The following is a 12,200-nucleotide window of genomic DNA, read 5'->3' as shown; positions in this document are numbered from 1 at the left end:
AGAATATGCCAGGAAGCCAAGTAGCATTATACGTGATGGTTGTTCACAGATATGTTTTTTTCAGCTACCCAAGTTGCCAAATTGAGCCAGTTTACTGTTGGCTAAAAGCTGAAAGGCTTATCCACCTCGCAGAAGGTGACTCCTCCATCCCGGCACTGGAGGTCTCTGAAAAGAACCAATGGGAAGAACGACCCACACGGTGTGCGTGAGGCAATGCTTCTCCAGGAATTTATTTATAATTTACCTATTCTAGCCCTAGGCTTTGAGGAGGAATTCACAGCAGTGGAGTTTCATTATGGGAACAGCACAAAATCTTTGCTGATTAGTAATGTTCTTCGGATGTGTTTGTTTACTGGTGGCACACCTTTCCTCTCTTGAGGCATGATACTGCCTTTTGGCTTATTGCTGCAGCCACGCGGGTTCCCAGGGACTGTTCTAAAATGTGGCAGCCATTGGTTTCGCTGGTTGTTTAAGACAGTCTTATGTACTGGTCTGTGGAGCCTGCAATGGCAAGGAGAAGGGGCGGGGGGGGACCCAACCCCACATACCAGGAAATAACTGCCAGCTCTAAAGCTGAAAAATGTTAGCTCAAGTGTCTTTTTTTTTTTTTTTTTGGGGGGTGGGGGGGGGGGCGGGGTGGGAGGGGCGGGAGTGCCAAAACCCTCAGTTGAACTCATATGTCCCAAGCTGTTGTTATTTTATAAACTATTTTAATCTCAGCACAGCACATTCCATAGGTTTTTCCTTGGGCATTTTTTCATTGACTTCTCTTCTTAACAATGTGAGTTACTCCAAACAAGAACTGTGACATCTTTGCAATTGCAGCTCCTCTGCATGTTATTCTTCAGTTTCAGGATTTACTTGCTTGAATAAAAACAGGAATTAGAAAAAATAAATATTGAAACAGATCAAGGATTTCAGAATTTGTTCTTGAATATTCATATTGACAAGAGCCCTGCATATCTGCATGCCTTGCTAATCGGTATTGATTTTTTTTTTCTTCTTTTTTTCTTTAATCTTTATTCCTTTTGTTTGGGTGTTCTCTTGAATTAATGTTTCTCTAAGCTGCAAACATTATCAGACTTGCACAGTTAAAGATCAGGAGAAAATAGAAGAAGGAAAAGTAAAAAGAAAAAAATTCTTTTTTGTCTCTGCAGCTGGCAAGGACCTCTAAACAGCAGGGCCAAGCTGTTCTGCTCTGTGTGGGAGGAATAACTTGATAGCTAGTTCAGATTCAGCAAGACATTTTAAGCAATGCCCCCAAACTGTTTTGATGTAATAGCTCTTCATTACCTGAAAAAAAAGCTAGCAATCTTACACCTTGACTTCTGGTACGTGTTAACCAGACAGGCCATTCGCAGAAGGAGCAGGGTAGAGCTGAGGAGGACTGGCAGAGACACTTGTGCTACTGTGGCTCTTGCTGCTTCCCATGTGTCTGGAAATGGTCCAGATACATGCAAGAAACATCTGACCTCAAGATATCAATGAGCACTTCAAAGTGCCGATCTGTTCATTCATTTTGACTGTCATCATGGCCAAGGCACTGAGAAGATGACAAACCTGATCAAGACCATGCTGTGTATGTTCTCTGAGGTAAGGCAAATGAGAAAGCTGTATAATCATGCTGACAACAGTGATCAACCTTGCTCCTCCCCCACTAATAATATTGTGACTGAATAATGGAATTCATACCTAATTCATGCTCCCTTTAGACACTTGGAATTGGATTGAAAATGCTATTTAACACTTAAATGCAGCCGATTCCTGGTTTTTTTTCAAACAGATAATTCAAGTAAGGTGGGACCAGTTAACACTGGCAGAGGAAAAGAACTATTCTCTCTGAATTTGAGTTGTTTCACTTTCCAAATTAGAAAAGCCCAGGTAATCTTCATGTAGTTTTATGAGACTCCTAATGGCAGGCATAATAATTCAAGCCAAGGAAATCCAAGCATGAAAAAACCTGAACATCTTGGTAATGGTTAAGGATACACACAAAACCAACCTGTTCTTACCTTGGCTCTAAAATAGCAGTTTCTCAGCGGCTCCACAGGACTTTTGAAGAGCTCGCGAAGTGAACTCAAGTGTTCTAGGGACCTGGGACCATAACCTCAACTGCATTGCTTCCAGTGGCTGCTCTTGGTATGATTTAGCAGTGTACGGATAGCATTTCTGAGCTTTCCCTGGCGCACAGGCAAGAGAAGACAGCTCCTTGTTCAAGCATCGTGAAGTTTGCTGCTGCTAATTAATAAATTATAACAGTATAATATATAGTATTGTATTGTAATATAAAAAATAAGTTACAAATTAAAATTGCTAATATTTAATGGGTAGTATGAGCATTGCTCAAGGCTTGAACCCTTGATAGAGTAAATCAGCTCCCTGTATTTCAGTGACTAATACCATTGATTAGCACCAGCTGAGAAGTGGGCCCCAAAGAGTGCAAAACAATAGTAGATTAGAGTGAGCAATCTATTTTCATATATCCAGAATTATTATGTCTCTCTAGAGATGGAGCCAGGCAGAGTTACAGTCAATTATCACTATTCCTTTCCATTGGAAAAAGAAGCAAAAAAAAAAATTGCTACATCCATACATTTTTGTGCTTCTTTCTATCAATATTGGTTTTAGTTTAAAACTAACAGATACTCTGGAAATCAAAATGCTATCCACTTTGATTAACAATGCTCACTTCTATGCTTATATCACTAGATTCTTATTTTCATCTAATTGCCATCACATGCTTGATCTTTATTTGTTTTCCTTAGAAATTCAGCCTTATTTACACTATTTTATGCTTCTCATACCAAGTTTTTTAAGTTACACCTGCAGATTTTTATCTGCTTTCCCTCAGCATAAAAGCCTCAGGATCAGCACTTTTCCGTTCTCCCATGAAAAGTGATGAGGTCTTGCAATGACTTAAGTCATATGATCTGTCTCATCACCGCCTCAACCAGACACCAGGAGCAACAGCACAAAGCCAGTGCTGTTTTGGCAGCACTTTACTGAAGTCCCATGCAGATGCTCTGCGTGTTTCACAGTAGAATTAGTAACAGCAATCACTGTCGAAGACTGAAAATGTCCCTGTTCAGGACCGCTCCTGGCAGCCAGCAATGACAAATCTGTTCCCTTCACTCGACACTGTAAGATGTCCACGCACTGCAAAGCTGTGTGGTTCTGAGGCACTAAATCACATCATGGGAACAAGCAAAACTTGGCCCTGGTACCCGAGGCTTTCCCTGCCTGACATACTGCGCTGTCAGGCTTTACAAGGCGCCGTAGATCTCCGCGTTTGGGCTCGCCTGCACACCCTGTACTTCCCTGCTCCCTCTCCTTTTCCTTAATTTGTCAGATGAAGTTCTCTTTATTCAGAGTACATGTATCCCTGATCCGTACATAGAGAATTTAGTAAGAGTTCACTTAAAATCTGTGGTTTGAATGGATAAGCAGTCTTTCTGAAGCGCTCTTTGATGAATTTTAAAACAGTAGCACTGACTTGTACTGTTTGAAGTAAATTTTCAATGCTTTCTTTTACTTGAAACGAAACCCAGCTCAGTAACTGTTCATGACTCCTAGTAATGCCATTAAAAGTACAGCTTTAAGGATGAAGTTAGCTTACACATAACAATCCTACTTAAAATTACATAGCTAGGGGAGGGGATGTTACTTATTTTATAGTAACCACAGGTATTCTTCAAAGTTTCTTTCAGGGGATACAGCTAAACACAACAGCTGATTTTTAGTGCAACACTGTCTTGTCAAAAAGCGTCTGTTAGTTGCCCTCCATGCCTTCAACTCAGAACAGTGTTAATTTAGAGAAGTGGCTTATGAAAAGGTTTGTGTTGTCAAAAGAACAGTATTCAGGAAATAAATCCCAGGATTTTCCAGTGTGCTAGTGATAGCTTTAGCATATGTTGTAGATAATTATGTATTTTAGATTATTTGCTATATTTATAACTGGCCATTAAAAGACACGTGTCTTGCTACTGCTTGTATCAGTTCTGCTTCTTTGATCTATGGAAACTAGCATGAAACAGGAATGGGAGCCCCATATTAGAAGTATTAAGTATTTCGGTATTTTGTTCTTCAAATCATGGTCTTATTAGATGCAGGTTCTCAATAACTGGAGGTGGCCAGAACTGAAAATCTGTAGAAGACAGCTAGCGTAGAAGGTATGACTTGTGCTCTGTTTTGGCCTAACCCAGTGAATGTGCAAGTGAATGTATGTATGAGTCATCTCTTGGTTCAGAGAGTTGATTTCCTTTATCTTTTCTTTTTTCTGCCACACTGGAGCTAACCAAGTGCAAAAGGCAAGTTTAGTTCAGTTTGAAGACAGTGTGTGTAAGAAATGAAAAATAACGGGAGTACAGGCATCAGAATTTGGCCATTTGACAGTAAAATAGTTGAATTTCACTTGTGATGTGAAGATGCCTTGTTTGGAATAGTAGCATCAGCTTTTCCTTACAGTCAAGGATCCTCTGCCTTCTACCTAGATAGTAATAATTTTAAAAATTCAAATTTGGAATTGTCTCTCTGGCACCAATTACACAAACTAGGAGGAGTTGAGAAACCCACCTCTGTCTTTGAAAACCTTAATCTGATAAAGACTCATGGAAAAAGGAATTACTTGCTTGTTGACATCAAGCTGAATGAATATCATCTGCTTCTTAGCCCAGATTCCAGCCCAAGATCTTAGGGTTGTCTCATGTGACCAGTAGGTTTGTAAACTGTCAGCTGTGGAGATCCTTCAGCTTTTCCCTGTATGTCCATTTGCAAAAGCCTGAAAACTGTAATAAAGTAGGATTTTTTTTTGCCTTGCTCCCTTGGACAAGATTAGAAGGAAGGTCTAATTTCCGGATGTTTCACCTTTTATTACTTATCCTTTGTGGTTGCAGCGTTCTTCTTTCTTTAGGGCTATTAGCAAGATTTTTTTCATTGAAATGTTAACATTTATTCACTTTATACCTTTTGGTTTTGTTTAACTTTAAATAACAGAAATCATTTACTAAATGCCTGTAACTTTATACCTCTTCTGGTCTTAACTGGATAAGTCATTCTGAGCTCTGTTAAAAAGGGGGTAATAATGAGGAATAACACATACTGCATGATGGTAATTCCCCTCTTTAATCAAATTGCAAGCATCCCTTGCTGAGCACTATGAGCTCCTCTCTGCAGCTAGAGGTCCTTATGAAGCCTTGCCAGGGATGTCAGTGGGTTTGGACAGCAAGTAGTCTCCTCTCATTTCAGCCATTCCCCCTTCTTTGGCTGGATCGAAGGCCATCATGTTGTTTCATTGTGTGCCTGCTGATAGTGTAGGTCATTTTACAGTCCTAGAATCTGTATTTGAGAAAAACAATAATCTCAACTTCAATATTTGTAATGTAAGCCCTCTTCCTTCCTGTTGTTTTGTTGTTGGTTGTTTGTTTTTTTTTAAAAAAAATTTTACAAACCCTTGAAGACATAAGCCATAAAATCCCTGTGCAGTAGAAAAACTCAAGAGCTTTTTAAATCAAAAGTTTTGGGCAACTTGTTGGACTGCTTTGCTCTTTGGCAATACTGTAACAATCTCACATACAAAGCCGCATGCCTCTTCTCTACTTAGTTTCTGCATTACTTTTCGGTAGGGGGACTTGCTTTCTCTATTACCAGCTCCTTCATGTTCAAGATTTTTTAATTGTAGAATAGAGACAGAGATGTAATCTCCAGTACCATACCAGTTTCCTGCTATTTGACTGAAGTTTGAGTCTGGATTGTGGTAATAAAAGGGAAAGTGAGTAAGCTGAGAAGTAAATGAAAGAGAAGTCTGTAGACTTCCCAATACATAGATTTATAGATTTATGATGCTTATAGAAGATTTCTCTATCTCTAGGTGTTCGGGATAGTTGTCTGTAGCCTAAGTCACTTTTACCATCTTGGGTTCACAACAATGTTGAATTGTTTTTGCTGTAGACCTTTTAAAGACATTAAAACCTGACATTTCTTTCACCTGAGATTTCTGTATTTCTAAAGAAACAAGGTCACCATTAGCGTTACGGACTAGGCAAAGCAAGAACTAACTCTTAGGGCAACGTCACTATTAAACCAAAAGAAGGGAACCTGAGAGTCCCATACAATGTGCAGTTGAATTTCCCCTATAAACCATGTAAAATTTACATTGGATATTAGGAAGAATATCTTTGCTGAAAGGGTTATCAAGCTTTGGAACAGGCTGCCCAGGAAAGCAGTTGGGTCACCATCCCTGGAGGTATTTAAAACACTGCCTACCCCAGACAGCACAAACTGTCTTGTAGCAATCACAAATTATTTGCCACCACCTCTGAAGTCCAACCAGCCTTGGACCACATCTCCCAAGGATTGTCCTGAGCCTGCCTTTGTTGTGACTGTTGCTGCCTGGTGAGGCACTGCTGCTGTTGGAGTGTCATTTGGCTCTCACAGGTGACTGTGCATTCCCAATGGAGGGCCCATGTCTTGAGAAATCATTGATCTTAGTTTGCCTTACAAATTACACCACAAGATTACTTTGTCCTGTCAGGCTTTTTGTGTAGCTTATTTTTCTAGGCTCTTTCTGTGTTAAGCCTTAAGATAAAACAGAAACATTTAGGGAGTGTCAGCACTAGCATTAATAAATACACTCACTAGTTCTAGTTAATTGGTGATCAGTTAACTCAAAGCAAAACAGTCTATTATAGAAACACACCAAGTCAATACTTAACAGTGAGTTTCCAGAAGTGCTTTTTGTTGCTTTCTTCTGGAGCTCTTTGATTCCAGCTAGGAACAGATTTAGAATTTTCAAATAGGCTCAGCTGTAAGGCACCTTTGAAATTGCCAGTCTCTTTCTCTCAATCAAATATTTTAGAAAAGGAAAATTTTCCTGAATGCCGGTGTGTCAGTCCTGTTGAATCGATACACTTTATCATGGAAAACATCTTTAAAAGTTTAAGAAAACTACCCTTTCTAGGGAAGTAAGAACAATAACTCACTTCTGTTGTTTGTCATTAATAATTTCCCATTTGAAATTATCATAAATTTCTTGAGCTGGAAATGATGTTAAAATCATCCTCTTCTGTGTTGTTCTCATGACTTTTACTAAAAAATATATGCCAGATGAGCTGTATATGTTTTCATTTGGTATGGTTGTGTATCAAAAGACAACTGCAATTATGATATTGTGCAAGTATTATTTAAGATCCAAAAAATTAAAATGGGGTTTCAGAAACTGGTTCAGACTCTCCAGTTTTGATGCTCACCAGAAGTTCTTCTCTTATACCTAGCCCATTTTGGTGATGAAAGCCCGGCTATACTGTCCTTTGCATGGACTTCTTGGCAGTGGGTTTCAAGAGCACTTCAGCAGCAGAGGACACTATTGTATCCCACTTCGCAGAAGATGAAAGCAAGGTGCAGAAAATCAAATTATTTTTCCCCAAGGTCATTTATTAAGGGAGGGGCAAAGATAAACTTCATTATGACTCCCAAGAAGAAGCATGATGATACATTTCTTAGAAGTCACAGTATTGGCTTTTCTTGTGTAAAATTTATCTGTGAAGACATTCTTAGTAGGTTGTGCCAAACATTTTTCCTTTAATAGCAGAATGTAACCATTGCTTAAGCCTCTCTCTGTTCTTTATAAGGAAATTGTTTAAACCGCAAATGTAGAGTAGGTACGGGGGGGGGGGGGGGGGGGGGGGAATCCCTGTAGGTTTTGATCATTGGCGAGGGTATGGGATGTACTGCATGTTTCACTTGCTGTATATCATTGAAAATACAGAGGACTTCACAGTAGAAGTGTATGTTTTAGGTTTGCACACGTTTGTGAGAATATTAATACTGTGTTGTGGGAATAGTGCTGAGTTCCCTGTTATCATGCAAGCAATTGCTAACTGTAGACCTCTGACTTTGTAATTTGTTCTTTATGGACTAGCCTGCAGCCAATAAGCAAAATCAATAGTCTTTGCTGAAAAGTAAGCAAGTGCCAGTGTGTTATGTGACAGGTGAAGATACATGTGCTTACCAGGGGTCAGGGGGCCACATCAAATTTCTCTCTGACTTCTTTTCAAAAAGCTAAATCCATTTAGGGAGCATTCGTCATTGGAAAATGTTGCAGTGGGGAATTAGACAGGCTCCTGCTCTTCTTTTCTCATTTAACGATGTTTGTTTTCAACAGTCTGTTCAATAATGTCACTGAGAAGAAATTATGTGAGAAGAATAAAGTGCTTATAGTCTATTTATTTATTCATTCATTTCTGTGGAATAACACTAGCTGTTGTATTCTCATGTTTATTAATGCTATTGTGGCAGTCCAAATATTTGTTTGTTCTCCTTTTTCTTTGGAAAAAAGGTGGGACAGATTACTTGCTGTTTAAGCCTAAAGTGAAGGTTACACAGCTCCTAACAATCTTACATATTCTATAATCTGTTGTTTCCTATACTGGAGTACAGTATCTAAATATATGCCAGAATTTGGTGCTGCCGTAGAGTTTGAGAAGTCTCTTGTTTTCCAAGGGGAATGATCACAATTGAGGCCATTCAGAAGTCTGCTAGAAAATGTAACACCAGCAGCTGATATGGATGCTGCTGGCCTGTGATAAAATGGGCTGTTCATGATTTGCTGGTTTGGTTTGCTACTGGTGCATTCCCTCTTTTTGCATCAAATGCTGAAAATATTTCAGTGTTCTAACTTCTAGGGAAATTGCGGTTCAAACCAGCCCTAATGTCTCAACTTATCAGACTCTAATGAAAGGCAGAAAGGAAAAGGGAAAAATCCCACAGAGGAGTTGTTTCTGAAATCCTGAAGTGGCTTAGGCTCACCAGCTACCAAAGAAAAGGACTTCGGTATTTAGAAGTTAAAGTTATATTGGCTTTTAATGTTTAAGCACCTAACTTAGGTTCTTTTGAAAACTTTAGATTCAGCCTAATAGCAAAAATGATAGAAGGCTTAATGCCATTGTTTGCTTCTTACTGAATGTAGTTGCTCCATTTAATAGCCTGGACTGCTGCCATCATACTATCATATACACATGTACACTCCTAGTCAGGAAAAACAAACAGTTACCACACAGGTTCAATCAGATTAAAGGTTCCCTGTGTGAGAGCTGAATACCAAAAACCAGATTGGTGTGTTAGATTTCTCTTGTGTCCTGTTTGGTTTTAACATGCATAATAAATGTCTCTTAATTTTTCTACCCAGCTTGCTCTATAGCTGTTTTTTGCCGCTGACTGCTCAAATCATTACCACTGTACTTTGTCTCCGTTGAGCACTGTGTTTGAAGATGCTGAATACTCAGTGCTTCCAGAAAGCTGTAGTTGGAGCCCTTTAACCTGGGTGCTGCCATGCTGCTTACACTCAGCTTAAGAATCCACAGGCTGCTTTTGACACCATGTTATATCTAGTTAATGTCCAAGTTCAGGGTGTTCAATAAGACAAGAAATTTCAGCCACCAATGGTAAGAAACTAAGAAAGCTAATTTGTCATCATCTTCAAACAAGATGGTGCTTTCTTAGCCTTTAGCTACAAAACATCTAAATAACCCGTTCTGGATAGAAAACCTGTGGGCTCTGCAAACTTCTGTACCACAGAATTCAGTTCCTGTGGGATCATCTTTTCCTACAATATTTTAGTGTGTTGAGAAATAGTTTCCTCTTGACACAAATTCCCAGGCAAGTGCTTGAAGTTCTGATAGACAGCTGGGGAAAAGTAAGGGGCAGGGTCTGGATCTTGCAGCTGCTTAACTCAGGGAATGGGTCTGTAAGCAGCCTACAAACAAATCAGGAGTTTGCCTTTCCATCTAAGTGGTTGTAAAAATGACCTTACAATGGTATTTTGTAGTTTGAGAAATTAAAAGATAAAAAACAACCTCCTTCAACCTTCCTTTTCCCCTCTTCCCTTCGTGGGGTAACACAGTTGCTGTTCTGCAGTGACAAGATGAGATAAAACTAAAGTGACTTGAGAGATCCCCTGAGCTCCAAGCTGCAGAGGGTTGAGGTTAAGCTTGAGGTTTGCCTGCTCAGCTCCTTTTTTAATTATTTATTTATTTTTATTGGGTCTTAAACCTTTCCCACACTAAATAAACACCCTTTTATAGGCTTTTTCTTCACAAATGGCAAGTTTTTTAACCTTATATTAAAAACCCTTGTTGCTGATTCAGACAAAATGCTCCGTTGCTACCAGTCCTTCTGTCCCCACGGGCCACAGGCCTCCAAAGAACAGTGCCACATGCTGGTGCTTGCCCTGCCCCTCTGACCCTGCTCCCTGGCTCAGCCTACGTTGGAGCTTCAGGTCTAATCTGGTTTGAACTTCATATCCTGGATCTAGTTTTGGTCACTTGGTTATATCTACTGGTCTTAGGTGATGTGCATCACCCAAGTGCTAAGCACGTAACCGACTGCTGTGCCTACACAGCCAAATGATTGCGTGGTTACAATACGATGGGGTGTATACACGCTATCTTTAATTTAGCAAGTACAGGTAACAGCAGGAATGCAGTGGGCACAGGTCCTTTGTGGGCTAGCAACTGCAGCACTGTGCCAGGGCCCCAGAGGGCTTGTACGGTTGGTTCATGCTCAGGTCTGTGCTGCTTCACAGCTACTGTTACTGCTTTGCCACCATGCCATCATTTGGCTGGGTCAACATAGCATTTGGAATTAAGCAGAAAAAAAGTCTAGTTTAACCAGAAGTCTCTTTCTTTAAACTCTCCCAGAACCCTATCATTTATTATCTTGTCTTTTTCTTGCTTTCATACTTGTAAGTATCTCATCAAAAGAAATTATCAGTGAAATTACTCTGGTGCTTGTCTCTTCCTATTTCATCACCAACACCCAACATATACTATTTTACAATAACAACTCCTATCGCTTTTGTGATGGCAGTGCTACACATCTGGTGTGACAGATGCAAAGGGAGTGCAGGGGAAGAGGCAAGCAGCTAGTGTTCTAATAGATAACAAAAGTTTGAACATGCATCCTTCTTGGCAGTGGTCTCCAAAACTCTGTTCTGTTGAGGTTTTAATTTTGAGGGCTATCCAGATCGTGTCACTTAATTTCCTTTTTTTTTCTACCCAACTCATCAGCTGCAAGATGTTCTTTTTTCAATATCTTCATTCTGGACACGTTAAAATCAAAGTCTTCCTTAGAGGAATGCTTCATTACAATTTTCTTATCCTTTCTTTCTCAGTGTGTCACTATGCAAAGTGTCATATTTTTATTGAGGAGGGTAGGTTGTATATGCTGGCAACATCAACTTCAGAAAACGTATCTTATTCTCAGTTTAAGCCTTGCTCTGGAAGGGAATCAAGTGAACCCGTCTAGAAATCAACAGTATTTGTTTGAGCACAAATAATCTTCCATACTCTTACCTATTTCTGTTCTTATTTTACATTTGCCTGTTTGTTTTCCTTTAAGCCACCTTAAAGTGTAATTGATATTCTTCTGTCTTTGTTAACAGGACTAGAGTTGCACCATATGTTTATGCCACATTTTACTTTTCACCATATCTCTCCTTTTCAAAACAAACAGTAAGGATTACCTGCTTTATACATATGTTCTTGTAGTGCATGGGATTGTGCTGCTGAGAAGAAAATATTATTAATTCCTATATAAAGTCTAGAGAAGAAAAGAGGCAAATTCTACAATTCTTACCCTAATCATTCAGAAATATTTTAGTGTAGAATCAGTGACTTGGAATATTTCTGTGATTAGTGCTTATCCACAACATAAAATGATTCCTGCTGACCTTAATGGATTTTTTGGAAAAAGTTCTTGGAGTGGCAGAATGGAAACTCGAATAAGATCCATGATCAATAAAATTTCAAATGACCATGTGTAATCATTTCTTAACCATTTTGTTAAAGTTTTCTTATTTGGCAATCCTGAGTGGGACAAATCTACTCAATTAATTTTGCCTTTTTGGTTTCCAATAGTGAGTAATAGTCCAATGATTCATTGTTTGAAATTACTCCTAGAGCAAGTTTTCCAGATAATACTTTTATTCATATACAGAACAACATTTTTAATCCCATGAACGTATTTTTGCCAAAGTAGGCCTTTGGTCTGCAGTTTTTCACAGGCAGTTCATTACAAATGCTTAATACCCAAAACTTCTTTGTAATGGGAGACGTAAGTCACATGATAGTTAATATTTAATTGGTAACCATAAATATTGCTACTGATGTAAACGTTCTAACTGATCCTTAAGACTACCAAGGCTAAGT

Source organism: Falco peregrinus, chromosome 11, assembly GCF_023634155.1.
Source record: "Falco peregrinus isolate bFalPer1 chromosome 11, bFalPer1.pri, whole genome shotgun sequence".
NCBI classification, from domain to species: domain Eukaryota; kingdom Metazoa; phylum Chordata; class Aves; order Falconiformes; family Falconidae; genus Falco; species Falco peregrinus.
This window is presented reverse-complemented; position numbering follows the sequence as displayed.